At 44.0% G+C, this 18123-nt stretch overlaps 1 protein-coding gene across 3 annotated transcripts in view; it reads right to left on the bottom strand.

Annotated features, from left to right (window-relative positions):
* LSAMP (limbic system associated membrane protein) overlaps window positions 1-18123 on the bottom strand; it is a 699205-nt gene that overhangs the window by 11098 nt on the left and 669984 nt on the right. The gene's annotated exons all lie outside the window — the stretch shown is intronic.

The raw sequence follows: 18123 nt of genomic DNA, 5'->3' as shown, positions 1-18123 counted from the left end.
ACACATGTATGAAAACCAGACCTCTTGGCTGCTGAGGACATTGCTCTTTTGCTGCCTCATGCTAAGAGAAATTGCATTTGGAGCTGTTCAGATTACAGTATGGCGGCTCTGTATTTTGTTGTTGTTGTTGCAAAGACCAGTAATACTCTTAACTTCTGACTGCAACAGTGTGCGACTGACTAATGGGAAGGACTTCACTGTCTCATTCCAGAGTGTCACCTGCCAGTGGTATTACCCCCCCATTCAGCTTGACTTTGGTTTTAATACTAGCTGACCCCACACAGAGCATCTGTGCACTCTTTGGGGCCAGCAGTTACCTCTTCCGCCCCACCTTCTGCCCCAGTCTCCACTTCCAGTCCCAGACGCCTTTCCTTCCCACCAGCACTTCTGCCCCCACTTTTTCTACCCCCCACCTGGACCTTGCCTCCGTGGCTGGGCTGGGCCCGCTGCTGCCTCTGACCTCTGCGGCCAGGCCTACCGCTGCCGTGGCAACCAATCCTCCTGGGTGCACTTTAGCCAATCAGGCCTGTCCACCGCCCAGCCAATCAGCTGGGTGCTGGGATGCACATTCCAAGGCACACCCAGGAGAATTATATATATATAGATAAACAAATAGCAATAGAAATGGTCCGCTTGCCAATATTTTTAGGACTAGGGGAGCGGTATGTTGTTCATAAAAGGATAGCCTAGGAAACCTATATGGATACATATTTATTTATCTGTTTGGTATGTACCCACACAATTGCACCTAATGTGGTTAACTTGTCCTTACCACCTCACAGGAAGATGTGTGACAAATAAATTATCTTGGCCCATTTCAGGACACTTTGGTCATCTGTGTGGCCCCTGTCAGCATTGGGAAGCACATTCATCTTAGCTTTGGCTAGCTGTAAGGGATCTACAGGTAAGCATATATGTAGGTTAGTTGAATAGATTGTATCACTTCAGACTGCAGGTGGGGAGTGCCTTTTTAAAAAAATTGCAACTAAACAATAGCACACCAGAGAGAAAGATTCCAGATTGTGTCCAGTGTAAAATCTTCTAACTGGCAGAAGGCATTTTTCTTCACATAGGGATCCCTTACAATCTAAAGTGGTACACACCAAACTCTGCCATATTGTTCCCATTTCAGTCTGCTGCATGTGTAGACTAGGCCTGAAAAGCAGGTTCCGAAAGGAAAGAGTCATATATGCTGCATGAGCTCCCTACTCAGCAGACTCAGAGTTCCCTACTCAACAATGGGAGGTAGAATCAGTCTCTCTGGAGCCGAATGGTAAGAAGTACTTTCCATTAACAGCCTTACTTCAGTAGTTTAAAAACAGCTGGTAGAGCTTCAAGCATATGTACCTCATAAAAAAGGTTGTCTATCAGCAAATACAAAAATTATCTTATTTATATTAGCAGTTCCCTAGCCGGATCAATCCATGATTATTTATTTCCCAGGATTTATTTATCAATTTAAATAATTGATAAATAAATCCTGGGAAATAAATCCATGATTTCCTTCATGGTCTCTAACCCACTTCGTCTGAGAGTCTGGGATGGGTTGCCACACTTAGTTAAAACAATAAGTGTTTACAAGCTGCCATAAAAGCTGTCACCTCAGTTTCAATGGGATGGTTGGGAACCATTTTCAAAATCTCTCTCACTGACAAATCAGTGAAACTTTAACATTCTTAATTTGATTGGATTGTGTTCCATTCAATAAAACCATACTAAAATACCTACTAAAATATATTGAATTAACTTACTGCCTACCTGCGTAACCCTTTCTTTGAAAAGGCAGTCCAAACAAGAAAGTCTTACAGTGACTTTAGCTCTACATTTGTCTATCTGCTGCTTTAAAAGTATTCTGTTAAGAAAGTGCCCTGTATTCCCATTGTGTTTGGACTGTCTACTACTACTAAAGGTAAAGTGTGTCATCAAGTTGATTTCAACTCCTGGTGCCCACAGAGCCCTGTGGTTTTCTTTGGAAGAATACAGGAGGCGTTTACCATTGCCTCCTCCCACACAGTGTGAGATGATGCCTTTCAGCATCTTCCTATATCACTGCTGCCCGATATAGACGTTTCCCGTAGTCTGGGAAACATACCATCAGGGATTCGAGCTGGCAAACTTCTGCTTGTTAGTCAAGCATTTCCCTGCTGTGCCACTTAAGGTGCTCCATACTACTACTACTACTACTACTACTACTACTACTACTGCTACTACTACTATGGATATTTATATACTGTACTGCTTTTTAATAGGAGTCTTGTATAGGCAAGACTCTATTCTTGGCTTATCTGAGAGACTTCTATGTAACATGGGGAGAACAAGGTCTCTGCAATAAGTACCGTTCAAACTGTTTTTGGGGTAAAAATGTCCAGTCCTTAGGAGAATCACATGGTGTTATTAATACCACACATCCCCCTAGTCATATGCGTTAACCAGCCACTAAATGAAAAGAGTGTAAGTGGGATGTTCTTCAGCCAGCCAGCTGCCAGCAGGACCCAAATGGATGGATGAATGGCAGAGAGAGTTGCATAAAAGAAAATCTTCCATACTTATAAACATTTAGAAATGATAAACAATCTCCATAAAAATAGAGCTGATCCAGACATTATCTTAAAAGCAGTTTTGCCAACATTCAACAGGACTAAAGGGTTTCAGAATGAAAGAGGGCAATTTTGGGAGGAGTGGGAAGAACTTTACATTTCTTATAAAGTGTTGTGTGGGGAATACTTACCATTGTGCCTCTGTAGGCAACAATGGTAGCCCTGGTCAATATATTATGGCATTCTGAGGGAATTCCGGGGGTGGTGGGGTGGTGGAATGACTGCTAATGGACTGAGAAGTTTCTCTGAGAAATTTCCCCTGCCCATGAAATGTCCAAAATCCCGCCCCAATTCACCACCTGAGAGTAAGGTTGAGAAAATAGGTAAGACGTTTCGTAGATGTTGTAGTCCAACAACATCTGGGGGCCCAAGGTTAAGAAACCCTGCTCTGACACTATGTCAAATACAGCCTCCCTAAGTCAAGAAACAATTATTTTAACTGTAATGAAGATGAAAGCTTTGTGTCTGCAATAAACAGAATGGGTAAAATGGGTGTTTCCTGTAAAACACTGAGCAGAAGGGGTGGTGTTAGGTTACCATCAGTCTCATTTGCTAGCAACCCACTGTGCATCCCTCCCTCCCTCCCTCCCTTCCTCAGTGAGAAACTAAAGCCAGAGCACGTGTTACATTTGCCATGGAGATATTGCCAGCCTCATCTTAGTGAATGCTTCCCATTTCCTGTCAGTTCTGATGGGGAGATTGAGCAGTAGCGCTATATGTGCTTTCTTTCTATCTTGGCTGAACCAGTGTGGTCCACCGGTGTACTCTCCTTCTGAGCGGTGGCCCTTGAATGCCAGGACTCGTTATAATTCTGCACATTGACGACCGTCTGCTTACAGCCAGACGCTGGCTCCTCGGGGGCCGATACATCACAGCACTCTAATCAATAAAACATGGAACCAATCAGCAAATGCCTTCAGTCCCAGGGGAGGCTGCGTAATTATTTATTTGGTAATCGGGAGGAGGAATGATTTCAGTGTAACGTTTATGGTCCTGTGGCGCAAGGCCTATGGGGAGGAGCAACAGGAGGGCCAGCAAAGCTTTGATTTTCACAAGGGTGGGGAATGGCTGGCAGTCTCCACTGCAGTCACAGATAATAAATACAGAGTTGCAACAGGAATATTAAGTGTGAACACGATGGTTGTCCCTTCATTCAGCCTTCCCTGTGCTGCTCCCTGCTTGGAGTGATCTCTAGCCGAGATTCCATTTAAAGTATTCCCTGTAGTGAATGGCAGCAGACAATATGTGCCTATGATTCAGTCAACATTGTGTTCTGTATTTTGTAAATACTGTAGAATCTATCCCCCACAATCTGAATCTCAGTTATCTCAAAGTTCTACATCCCAATTCAATATCTCCTTAGCTGAATAGGAAAATGCAGGTGCACAAGATTGCCGTGTAGGTAGTTTCTTTCCCCAGTGCCAGGAATGCATAGCACAAACTAGCTCTGGCCAGAAAACTGGTGAATGCATGCTGGTCGGGGCTTTCGGCAGGGAAGCAGGGAATGGGGTTTAATTACTGTACCTCCTCTCTGAACAACTGATTGGTGCATTTGCCCATGGCCTAACAGGGCTACAGATGCACCTCTGTCTGCTGTGCACACACGTATTTGATCAAGGGTCGTAGTTACGTGATTCCCCTCTTGCAGTTAAAACCGGTGGTGAAGTATAACCTTTGTAATAAACCACAGGACATTTTTCTAACACTTTAGATCAATCATGTGTTCAGAAGTTTGTCATGCCATTTGAAAAGATGGGGCTTTACAGTACCTTTGTGGACTTGCGTGTCTCAATTGGGGAAAATAGCTTAGAATTATTTTCCCATGCCAAAGATCAAAGGCAGAGAGCAATATATTCTGCCTTTATTTTACCCTGATTGTGATTAGGGATGTGCACAAAACCAGTGCCCGGTTTGGTTTGCATGCAAACTGGACTCAAATCAAACCAGGCAGGCTCAGTTTTGCCCTCCCAACAGAACCCCCCACCCCGAGTTTGGCTTGAATTCAAGCCGGTTTGGGGGTTCTAACAAACAATTTTTTAAAAAAGAACTCACTGTCTCTGGGTGGAGGGGCGGGCTGCTCTGACCATAGCCAGGGGGGGGGGCTCCAGCAGTTTCCCCTTCCCTCCCAGCCTCCTCCCAGTCACAAATGGCCTGGTTTGGGCTACTTCCAGCCTGTTCTGGAACTCTCTGTGCTGACAGCAGCCATCTTGGAAGCCACCACACATACACTTTATTTACGTTAGAACCCCCGAACTGGCCCTGAGCCAGTTGGGGTGATGGTGGTGGTTAGTTCAACCTCAAGCCAAACCAGGCCTAGTCTGGTTCCAGGGTGAGACCTAGAGTTGGACCAGTTCAATGGTGAACCAGCTCGAGGTCGAGCCGGTTTGCACATCCCTACTTGTGACTGTGCATTGTTAACTTCAGCCTTGAGTTAAAATCCTTGCCCAGAATCTTTCAGTGAGCTCATGGATTAGCAGAACTTGGATCTCTCACTGGAGACACATTTATTTGTTTGTTTGTTTGTTTGTTTGTTTGTTTCACTTTTATACCACCCTAACTCGTGTCTCTGGGCGGTTCACAATGATAAAACAGTTAAAAACACATGTAAAAACACATAAAAACAATTAAAAACTAACAATTTAAAAGTCAATCACAGGATTAAAAACCTATTTTAAAAGCTGAAAAATCCTGAGTAAAATGATGGGTTTTAAAATATTTTTTAAAAATTGTCAGAGATGGGGAGGATCGTATCTCAGTAGGGAACACATTCCATAGTCCTGGGCAGCAACCGAGAAGGCCCGTCTCCATGCGGCCACCAGACGAACTGGCGGCAACTGGAGATGGACCTCCACGGACGACCGCAATGGACGGTGATGCTCATAATGAAGAAGACATTGTCTCAAATACCCAGGGCCTAAGCCGTTTAGGGCTTTATTTACATCCCATTCATTCAGAAATGCAACATGAAGCCTCATCTGAGAGCAGAGGGATTCTGCTACATTTTAATATCAGAAGCAGGGGTGTAGCTATAATGGAGACAGGAGCTATGGGTGCCCAGTGGCCATCCTCTGCCTTCCCCACCCCTCTCCACTGGGCGCTCAGCACCAACTCATGCTTGCAGCAATTTCCGGCAGTCACACTGGTGCCCCAAGACCAGCAAGAACAGGCAGTCACTTTAAGGCAGGCCTGCTCTCGCTTCCTTCAGAATTTCATTTTTTACTGAGCAGGAATCTCCAATTTGTCTTACAGCCAAAATACATCCGAAAAAGCTAGTGCCACTTCCATTAACTGCTTTCCCCAAGAATTTAAAATTTAAACACCCTTAATGTTAATGCCAGGTTGATTGATTGATTGATTGATTATTTATTTATCAAATTTATATATTGCCCAAACTTTTGTCTCTGGGTGGTTAACATAAAATATAAAATAATGGCTTGGGTCCAGACAATTTAATAGAATGCCTTCTTCTCCATGAGCTGCACCACATATTAAGAGCATCTGGGGAGATTTGCCTGTGGTTGCCATTAGGTTGTCTGGTGGCGACTCAGAGTTGGGTCGCCTCTACAACCACCCCAAGGCCAAGGGAAGAGGGAGACCAGTGGCAGCCATGACGGCCGTAGCCTCGTCCCCTGCATCAGACGCATCTGACGTCAGACTCAGGGTTCATGGTTAAGCCACACCCCCTGCGGGGCGTCAGATGCAGGGGCGTTATTTCGCTCGCATATGGGGCTGTGCATAAAGGCTGGGCATTTGTTCTCTAAATGCTCATTTTCTCCTAATATTCCTTTACCTGCCCAATGCTTTCAAGACCTATTGGATTCAAAAGTGAATTAGGAAGACTGGCAGTCATTCATCATTCCCGACTCCATTTAATTATGGCCCCAGATTGAAAGCTTTATTGGGGAAATCCTATTAAAGCCCTACTTTACAAGTGCTACACAACTACACGAAAAAGGAACATTCCCAGAAATCAGGCTGCAATTGTGAATCCTCCACTCCCTGCATCTTAGCCTACAACTGTGGTCTTTGATTAGCTCTCGCATCTATCATGAGTCACAGAGGAAGAATTAGCAGAAAGCAATGAAAACAAGAAAGCCGGGGGGTGGTTGGGTGGGGTGGAAACAGAAGCAGAAACATGAAATGCAGCTTCCTATCTGGGTGAATCAATGTACCAAAATTACGGCATAAATAGATTTGTCAGACTTCCTACAAATTATGCAAGTGCCTGTTCAAATTCTCTCTGACAGTAGTCTCTTGTTCATTTAGGGCCAGTTTGGATTATACTCCAGCTGGCCTTTTGGAACACATAGGGATGGAGCATGAGTGTGCACGTATCCCCCACCCATCTGGTGCACTTCCTGCTTCTGCTTTATTACATGGTGTGTGTGTGTGTGTGTGTGTGTGTGTGTGTGTGTGTGTGTGTGAGAGAGAGAGAGAGAGAGAGAGCGAGAGAGATCTCCTAAGCACACCTTAATATATAGTTCTAATTAGAGGTATGCATGAATCATTTTTTGTGATTCGATTTGACCTTGAATTGAATAATAAAAAATCATTTAAAAATTTTTTTTAAAAAATTATTATCTGGGTCAGTATGTCAATGACGTACTGACCCAGATAATAATTTTTTTAAAAAATATTTCAAATTGCCTGATTGCCCAGTTGTTTTGTGGGTTGGTTGGTAGGAAGCACCCATCATGCCCTAACACTCAACCCACCTCGATGTCCCTAGGACCTACACATAGAGAACAATGGAATGATTCAAGTTCCCCACTGGGAATTCATTCCCTATGGATGAAACAAGCAGAGTACATACATTTTGCAACCCTGCCTTCCAAAAAACAACAACACTTTAGAACAGAGGCTCACACATTCCCTCCAAACACAAAACAGAATGACACATCTTTCCAAATACACAGTCCAAAGATGCCCCCCCCAAAAGAATCACTGCTCTAGAATACACAGTGCCTGTGCTACAGTAGCATCACAGGCACAAGTTTGCTCTTTGACACACAATTATGACTCCAGCATTGCAACAGCTGCCACAGCAGCACCCTTAGCAGCCAGCCAGCATAGCCATAAGCTTAACTTTGTTTGTTTATTTGTTTGTTTGTTTGTTACCCTTTTATACTTCCCCATCCAAAGGCTCAGGGTGGTGCAAAACAAGAACAATGTCTTCAACCATATTTTTACTGAGTGAGTACACCTTGCAATGCAGAATGCAGATTGCAGAGCAGACCAGAGCAGTGAATGAAGCACAAGTTAGTCTCAAGGACAGAAATTGAGCTCATCACAGCAATCACCAAGAAATATCACACACACATAGACACACACACCCTGATCTGCCATTGTCCATTTCTTGCCACAACACCATCTCATAAACAGACCAAATCAAAACCATAACTCAAGGGAGGGAGGGAGGGAGGGAGGAACCCAAGTTCTGCCTTTGTCAATCTGAGATCCAGATCATTGTAGCAGCAATAGGTAGCATAGCATTATATTTAATTGTTTGTCTGTTTGTTTGTTTGTTTGATTGATTGATTTCTAGACCACCCTTACAGAATAGCTCAGGACGGTTCAAAAATACCACAAAACAGTTAAAATCAATCAATGATCGAAAACAAAGATTTTAAAATACAATAAAGCAGCTAAACAAAACAAAACAATTGAAAACCTTATAAAAACCTGATACATTAAGAACCCTTTAAAACAATTTAAAAACTCTGGAAGGCCAGGCCAAACAGGTAGGCCTTTAGGGCTCTCCTAAATGCCAATAAATAATTCAAATTACGGATTTCTGCAGGGATTGCATTCCACAGTCTAGGAGCAGCTACAGAGAAGGCCCGCCTCTGAGTTGCCAGCAGACAAGCCAGTGGCAACTGGAGCTGGACCTCCTCAGATGATCTTAGTGTGCAGTGTGAATCAGACTGAAGAAGGCGCTCTCTAAGGTAACCTGGATCTAAGCCATTCAGGGATTTAAAGGTAATAACCAACACTTTGTATTTTGCCCAGAAACATATCGGCAGCCAGTGCAGCTGTTTCAAAACAGGCATAATATGGTCTCTCCAAGTTATTTATTTATTTATTTGATTTTTATACCGCCGTTCCCAAATTGGCTCAGGGCGGTTTACAATAAAACAAAGACAGTTAAAAACAATCAACAATTAAAAATTATAAAATACCATAAAACATCAAACAATAAAACAATGTAAAAACCCTGAAAAACAGGTACATTTAAAACCCTTTAAAACAATTTAAAAACCCTGGAAGGCCAGACCAAACAGATAGGTCTTAAGGGCTCTCCTAAAAGCCAATAAAGAGTTCAAATCATGGATTTCTGCAGGGAGTGCATTCTACAGTTGCCCCGGAGACCAGCCGGGCTGCCGCATTTTGAACTAACAAGTTTACAAACTACGTACAAAGGCAGCCCCGTGTGGAGCGCATTACAGTAGTCAAGCCTGGAGGTTACCAGCTGGTGCACCACTGTTCTGAGGTCATCCTCCTCAAGGAATTGGCGCAACTGTTGAATCAGCCTAAGCTGATAAAAAGCACTCCTGGCCATGGCCTCCACCTGAGATACCAGGGTGAGGTCTGGATCCAGGAGTACCCCTAAGCTGCATACCTGCTCCTTCTGGGGGAGTGTGACCCCATCCAGCATAGGGAGATAACTCATCCTTCAGATTCTGAGCCCCTACATGAGCACTTCTGTCTTGCTTGGATTCAGCTTCAATTTGTTATCCCTCATCCAGCCCATTACTGCCTGTAGGCAAGCATTTAGGGAATGGACGCCATTTCCTGATGAAGCAGATGAAAGAGAGAAGTAGATTTGGGTGTCATCAGCATACTGATAACACCCAGCACCAAATCTCCTGATGACCTCACCCAGCGGTTTCATTTAGATATTGAAAAGCATTGGTGACAGAATGGAGTCCTGAGAGACTCCATATAACAGCTCTCATTTAGAAGAGCCACTGTCACCAAGCTCAACCATCTGGGATCTGCCCAAGAGATAGGAGTGGAACCATTGCATAGCAGTGCCTCCTATCCCCGACTCCCCCAGGCGACCCAGAAGGATACCATGGTCGATGGTATCAAACGCCGCTGAAAGATCCAAGAGAACCAACAGAGTCACACTCCCTCTGTCGATTCCCTGGTATAGGTCATCAATCAGGCTGACCAAGGCTGACTCAACCCCATAGCCCGCTCTAAAGCCAGTTTGAAATGGATGCTAAGAAGAGTGCTAATACTCATTGCTAAGAAAGGAAAACTACAAAAAAAACCCTCTCCTTGATTTCTTCCTACTCTCCTGTTGGGCTCTCTCTTCCTCTCAGTCCCTTTGAATACATTTCAAAATTCCCTCCTTTTCCCCCCTTCCTTTGTCAATTTGAGATCCAGCAAAATAGTTATAACAGCAATAGCACAGTATATACTCAGTGCTGAGCAAAGAAAAAGAAAACCATAAAACCAAACCTTCCTTCCTCCTGTCTGACTCCTGGTGTATCTGCTTCATCATAAGGGCTCTCTCTCTCTGTCTCCACTCCATTTGAATATATATTTTGGAATTCCTTTGAAAAGTGTCTCCCCTCCCTGCTCCCTTCCCCCAGCAAATGGGGGCACAGTTGCCCATGCAAACATTTGATTTGTATGATAACAAGTCAACCAAAAAGCAAGGAGATCTGAAGCCATTTGGAATCCAGTGCCAGAAAACCAATCAGGAAGGGGCGAAAGCCCATCAAAATGGCTGCTCAAATAGCACGAATCGGGGCTGATTCAATTTGACTTTGAATCAGCCCTTCATTTAAGGGACAATTCAATTCGCAGTCAAGTCTGCAACCCCCCCCTGCCCCGGTTTGATTCACATGCAAATCGAATTGGACATCCCTAGTTTTAGTACTACATTTATGTACTAGAATGTTACATGATGGTGCACCGGGGTGAGACATGCCCATGCTGTTCCTCCACACGTCTAAAAGGACCAGTCAGAGTATCATCCGAACTGCCCAATAGACTTGCTGATTCTGAAACAGCATCAATCCAATCTATCCAGATCAGAGTCCTCCATTTAAGCAAATGCAGACCATCTTATACTGCTCTTCACTTGTGGTGATGAAGACTTGCCATGAACGATTATGCATGTGTCAAGGGAGCCAGCTTGGTGTAGTGGTTAGAGTGCTGGACTAGGACCGGGGAGACCCGAGTTCAAATCCCTATTCAGCCATGAAAACTAGCTGGGTGACTCTGGGCCAGTCACGTCTCTCTCAACCTAACCTACTTCACAGGGTTGTTGTGAAAGAGAAACTCAAGTATGTAGTACACCGCTCTGGGCTCCTTGGAGGAAGAGCGGGATATAAATGTAACATCATCATCATCATCATCATGGGAGAAGGTGGGACAGAGGGAGAGAGAATGAGACAAAACAGAAGCAGGAAACCGATAAGAGAGGAGAGAAGTGGTGTGTGGGAAAGAGTAATCCACAGGAGAGCGTGCAGATGGCTATTAGTAGAGAGGGGAGAAGAGTAGGACTGTTGGTTAGGTTTCTGGTGGGGACATAAGAGCTGGGGCTAGGAGGAGGGGAAAGGGGGTTGGGGCTTTGAATCTCAGGAAGGTTCTAACCCCTTAATAAGGGTCTAGGGAGCACTTAGGTGGCTGGAGGATGTAGTCTGAGTGGCCCCATCCTTGGTACTGGTGTCAGATGCCTGGAGTGTGGCCACTGTCCCAGAGAGGGTCCATTTGGACCCTCTCCCATTCTCCCCATTCAGTGTTTCATTGAAACACTGGCTAGCTGGGCTCCCCCACCCCCAGCCCAGCCAGGCTTTCAGTGAAACTCTTGCTGGGGCGGAAAGTGGCGCACCTTGTGCTCCCAGTCGGTGAGCACTAGGTTCACCAGTTGGGTATGGGAGGGGGCTAAGGGGTGCCCTGTTGAGGGTGAGGGGGTGCCTTAGCAGCCCCCCCCAGACCCTGGCAGACAGTCGTCCTGCTTTGCTCAATGATGCCTACTGTACACCCCTGCCCCTATACCTAGAGTTATCCAGGTAGAAGATATACGGGGACAGGAGGTTTTGTACCAAAGCAGCGCTACCGGATTCAGAATTTGTAAGCATTGCGGTGCAGTCTATGCACACAGATAATAGATGGTGGGCTTTTGTGACCTGACTGTAACAATCATAAAGAATCCATGCTTTGTATCTTTGTTTCTGTGCTATGGCGAGACTATGGAGTACGGGGCCAATGACTTTTATGGTGCATCCTGAGATGGGGATGAGAGCTGTAATGGGATGGTGTGTTTGGAATGTCTCCATATAAACATATGAGGATAGATGTTGATCTCTGCAGATTTGACTTTTTGTTTTTCTGCTTCTCCGAGACTGTTAATTCCCCAAACAGATCTAAGGCTTGGAGGAAGGGGTAGGGGATTAGGACCGACCTTGGGACTGAAGTGAAATTCAGGATTAGGGAAGGAAAGACCACAGGAGCCAACCAATACATTCATATTTCCATGTGCCCCCACCTTCAATGGTGAGGCAGGGAGTGAGCAGGGATAAGGACATTTAAGCAGTGGGTGCCCAATCTATGGAATTCCTTCCTACAGTCTTGACTCTTCTTCCAGGCAACAGGCAACATCCTTCCAGTGTTCTTAAGGTAATGCATTTAATTGCTGGAGGAGGTGGGGATGAATCATCTGATTCCTCTCTTTTTAATCCACAACTGTGTTATTCTGTGTTGTGTATGATTCTGTTTCTAACCTCTTGCATTTGTTTTGTTGTTTTACTGCTTATTCCATTGCTTTTTTTTTTTTTTTAAGTTCCTGGAGATAATTGCAAGAAGGCAGAATATACATTCTGGAGATAAAAATAAATAAATAAAAATAAGGAGTGGCTTTGGGGATTAGGAGCATGTGGGAGAAAAGAACAGTGGGCAACACAGACAAGACAGTGGAAGGAGATACTCATAGGGTAATGGTTTGTGTGGTGTGTGTAGGTTTTTATTAGCCAAGACGTTGTCTACAGGCTTCTACTTTATACTATTAGAGTTCTTGTCTTTATTAAAGAGAGAGAGAGAGAGAGAGGACACACACAGAGGATGCTGCAGTCTTTGGCGCCACCTGCTGGACCCTTTCTCCCACTGCAACAGGTCAAGATTTATAAGGGGAAAATACATTAAACAATATTATGCTCTCTGCTTTCAGTTTGGAAGCAAGGGTGGGACAGCTTTTCGCTTTGCTAGTTCCCTTTCAAGAACTGTGATGCAATCAGGTTAAGGACTGGATGAACACCTGGAGCAGGGGTGCTTGTGCTGGCTGCCCCATCTCAATTCTGCTTGAAAAGCCCGGATGGCCCTGCCATCCCCTCTTTCGCTAACCATTCATGGGTAAAGACATTCCACATGTTGCCTGGAGTGCCAGCCCCCTGCTACTCCCTCTCCTAAGGGTTAGGGTTAGGGCATAGTGACAGCCATTGGAATTTTTAGAGTGTCTCAGTCAAATCCTTAAAAGTCCCTGATCATTTTCGGAGTGAGCAACTGCCTGCACCATCATTATGGGCAGATTAACTCTCCATCCTTCGACTGTTTATGACCACAGCTTTCCCCTGTATCTTCCCCCTTTAATTTGTGCTAACCCACTTCAGACCAAGCAAACAGCACACTTAACATCCCCATTAAGCTTTGGAAATCATTTTTTCAATCAGCCTCTATTCCAGGCCTCAGAGAACTAATATTTTAAATAGTGCAGCTAGTCACACAACCTCTCAAAAGCAGGCTAAGGGAGCCCAGCCCATTTTCGAGCAGACCCAGCGGTTAACCCGCTTAAATGAGGTTAGTGGAGTGAGCGCTACGCAGACCCCATTTTGGCAAATGTGAGTCACCATGGCATGGCTCCGCACTGCGGTGACTCACGAGGAGACCCCCGACTGGGAGGCACCCCAGAATGCCCCGCACACTCCTGGCCTCGTGGGTCTCCCCAGAATGCCCCGCACACTCACATGAGGCATTCTGGGACTTCTGGGGGCCATGTGGCCCCCAATCCCCACCACCCCAACTGGCTCTGTGATGGAGCCAGTAGTCATGTGGGGGGCCAATCTGGCCACCCAGGGCGAGCTCCCTGCTTGTCTGCAGGATCGCGTGTAGATCCTTGCCATCTGTATTTTGATTTTCCTAAATGAATCCCTGAGAAATATATTGACATGCACAAGAACAAAAACAGAAGCCTCTTCTAGTAAGGGTAGTTTTAACACATGAAAGGCTGAAAAGCAGGTTCCCAGAGGATGTCAGTGAACCTGACTTCTGGTGTTAGGATAGGTATGCTGACACTGGGTGTATTGTCCAAACCTGCCAATGCCAGGATATTCCTTCCTACTTACTGTTCCGAACCTGACATCTGTAATGAACTTCAAATCTTGGTTACAGATGTCAGGTTCAGAACCACAAGTAGGCTGGAAGATGCCAATATTAGTAGGTTTGGACGACACATCCAATGCTGGCATCATCATCATCATCATCATCATCATCATCATCATCTTGACCTACCCCCACCCCCCGAAATTGGACTTGCCGCTATGTTCTAAGAAGTGATGGTTTGGCTTTTTGCGTGTCATGTGAAGCTACTCATGTAAAAAACTTGGTTGGTGTCACAGATGATGAGTAAATCTTGGTTTGTTTCACCAAATTGTGGTTTGTTCAGATCTCATCCCTTGTCCTTACCTTCCATGATCTCGGATTGCCTCTCTCTTTGCAAGAGCCCTGTGCAAGGACAGAGCTACTGAACCAAACCAAGATTAACCCAAGATTGTGAGGTCATGGTTAGGACAAACCAACCAACTTCAAAGCTTGGGTTCAGATCATGGTTTGACTGCCCCGAAATCAACCATGGGTTGTTGACTGGCACAGGTTCAGATATATTGTACAAACTGACCACAGTTAGATAAAATATACTATGATTCAGCGTGATGTCTGAACCTGCCCAATGCAAGTTTACTTTCAAGAAAGTATCAGAGTACAAGTTAAAGTCATTCAATCTTTAGTAAACATTAGGAGACACTTCTTAACTGTAACATGTAAACCACTTTGAGAACTTTTTCTTGAAAAGAGGTATATAAATAATGTAATAGTAGTAATAGTTAACTAACCGGTCAATAAAGCATTGGAAATGGCTGCCTAGAGAGGCTGAGGGATCAATAGAATCCAGTTTCAATCCGCTATATGGAAAATCTGTGCTATAGAAAGAACTTGGTGGGCATCCATGAGAGTTTGTATAGCAGCTAAAGGCCGAACTAGATGTAAAATCCAAACAGATGTGGCTTCCAGATGCAGTAGGTGGCCTTAGGCAATTCACTGTAACCCTGCCTCAGTATATCCTCTATATTCCTTTATTTAATTGTTTGTTTGTTTATTTATTTATAAGCCGCCCCATTCAGAGGCTCTGAGAGGTGTATAACTTTTTTAAAAGACATAAAACCCACAATTCAAACACAATGCTAAAAACAATATAAGAACAATTCAAAAACAATTAAATCATTTAAAACCAATTAAAATACTTTTAAAAAACAACACCACTTTACAAACCTTGGAAGGCCAGGCCAAACAAATAGGTTTTTAGGGCTCTCTTAAAGGCTGACAGAGAACCTAAACTGCAGATATCTGCCGGGAGTGCATTCTATAGACCAGGAGCAGCTACAGAAAAGGCCCGGTTCTGAGTTGCCACCAGACGTACCGGTAGTAACTAGAGACGGACCTCTCCAGATGACCTCAACAAGCAATGGGAATCATACCAAAGAAGGCACTCTCTAAGGTAACCCAGACCCAAGCTGTTCAGAGCTTTAAAGGTAATAACCAGCACTTTTGTATTTCGCCTGGAAACATATGGGCAGCCAGAGCAGCTGTTTTAAGACAGGCATAATATGGTCTCTCTGGGTTACCCCAGGGACCAATCTGGCTGCCACATATTGAATTAACTGAAGTTTCCAAACTACTTACAAAGGCAGCCCCACATAGAGCGCATTGCAGTAGTCAAGCCTGGAGGTTACCAGCTGATGCACCACTGTTTTGAGATTGTTCTCTTCAAGGATTGAACACAGCTGTCGAATCAGCCGAAGCTGATAGAAAGTGCTCCTGGCCATAGCCTCCACCTGAGATACCATGGCGAGGCCTGGATCCAAGGGCACTCCCAAGCTGCATACCTGTTCCTTCTGGGGGAGTGTAACCCCATCCAGCACAGGAAGATCTAACTCATCCCTTAAATTCCGATCCCCCACAATGAGCACCTCCGTCTTGCTTGGATTCAGCTTCAATTTGTTATCCCTCATCCAGCCCATTACTGCCTGTAGGCAGGCATTTAGGGAGTGAATGCCATTTCCGGAGGAGGAGGAGGAGGAGGAGGAGAAATAGATTTGGGTCTCATCAGCTTACTGATAACACCCTGCACCAAATCTATCAATTATTATCAATCTATCAATTATTCTATCAATCTTCACCACAGGGATATTGTATGGATTATGAAACTAATGCACCCGTTGTGCATAACTTATGGGAACTCTTGCTATAGCATGTAGCAGGTGGCCCAGAAGTGAGCCCTTATATGTGAATACTAACCATTAATCACACATTCTCAATTTTCATGTTTGCAGAAACCAGTATATTGTATGGTTTTGATATGAAATGTTTGGGGTTTTCAACTTTATTCAGTTTTATTCAGTGTTAAATCAAAGAACTCTTTCAGGTATAGCGACAAATTTACTCTTTTAAATGTTCCCTGACACTAAAAGTCTAGCTAAGGCAAGAAAAGATGTGTGAGTGAGAACTGAGTTAAATGTAACTAGGAAGAAAGGGCAAATCTCAAGAGGCAGTGGGAATCTGTAGGTGGTAATGTACTGGACGCTGAACAAAATATCTCACTTCACAGAGAAATGGCGAAATGGTTTTGTTTTTAAAGAAGAGAACAAAAATCATATGAAAAGTGTTAGGCTTTTAAGTTTGATTTGGATTTACTTACATACAACATTAAAGTGTGTGTGTGTGTGTGTATTATATTCAGAGTACTGCATTCCTTTTTTTTAAAACCACATACAACTTTGCTCCTTTAATCTCTCTTTTGCACTCTTTTCCACATAACTGACTCGTTCCTGCCACCTTGTGGCACAGCTGTTGTAGGACTCTGTACATTTATGGAATGGCAACGCTCTTACCACTAGGTGGCACACCAGTGCATATAAGGAACTGCTTAGCCTGTAAACACTAATCTGCTAATCCTTTCATCAGTTAGAGACAGGGTGACCTCTTGTCTGATCTTGACGAAACTGCCTTTTAGTGAGACCACTAGACCATCTAGGTCAGTATTGTCCAACTGACTGGCTGCAGCTCTGCAGATTTTCAGGATGAATCTGCATCTGTAGTAATTTGATTAAATTGTCTCTGCAGTGTTATTTAATTCTTTTCAAAGAACTGGCCTTTTCTCTTGCTCTCAGTGAAGACTCGTTTACACAATCAAAAATGGTGCTTATTTTTAGTTCGGGCTAAAAGCTTCATTGGTCTAGAATCTAGACTGAATGTGTGCATTGCAATCTGTATGACTTGCAATCTTGCAAGGTATTTCAGGTGCTGAATGCTAGCTTCATTGTGCACATTCAGTTTGGGCTGAGGGGAAACTATCCCAATTTTGATCAAGTCAATATACTTTGAATATGAAATGAAATTCAGGGTGTATGTTTTCCCTTTTAATGTAACTGGGCATGTTTGTATTGTTTTGTTCTCAAGGGCCATTACTATAAAGTTAAGATTTATGCTTCGGTGATGGTCTGAAGTGGTCCGGTATTACAGAGACATGTTGGGATTTCCAGAGACCCCTCTCTGAAGGTGCCCTCCTTTACAGGTGAAGCTAAGGGACTTCCTTCCCAGAGATGTCCTCTTTTTCTAAATGTTATGTGTCACTTCTGGCTTACCTTCATAACATTACTGTAGCAATTTTATTCAGTTTTATGCTCCAGATGAAAACTGTTCTCTTTGCCCCTGCTTTCAGTAGCTGGCAATGCTTGCTCTTCATAAAATTTTCAATTTTCAAAGGATGCATGAGATCTTCCAGTCCAACCCCTTGCTCAGTTGAGGACTCTGACACAGTACTGTGTGGCTAGGATGGAATTTTATCGCTCTGTGGTTTTATTGCTATTGTTTATTTTAATTTAGTTTTATAATCAGCTTTTCATTGGGTAATTTGTATTTTGTTTTACTACCTTCGATGCTGCCTTGGGAATCTCCTTGCAAGGTGGGACACAAATATTCTAAATGCAGAAATGTTGAAAAGTAACATTGGAGTGGGTACTTTCTCTCAAGTTCAAAACCCCAAGCATCAAGCTTTACAAGGAATCTAGAATTCTGCCCAAGGCTTCCCTTTGGCAACATTGCTCTCCTTTGGCGAGATCATTCTATACTACTAGCTATTTACAACACACACACACACACACACACACACACACACACTCACACGATGTGCACAAATCTTTTATTATTATTATTCAATTTGTGCCCCAAACAAATCACCCCT

This window comes from Hemicordylus capensis, chromosome 3 (genome assembly GCF_027244095.1).
Source record: "Hemicordylus capensis ecotype Gifberg chromosome 3, rHemCap1.1.pri, whole genome shotgun sequence".
NCBI lineage: Eukaryota > Metazoa > Chordata > Lepidosauria > Squamata > Cordylidae > Hemicordylus > Hemicordylus capensis.
The sequence above is the reverse complement of the archived record's forward strand: the minus strand, read 5'-3'. Positions and strand labels throughout refer to the sequence as shown.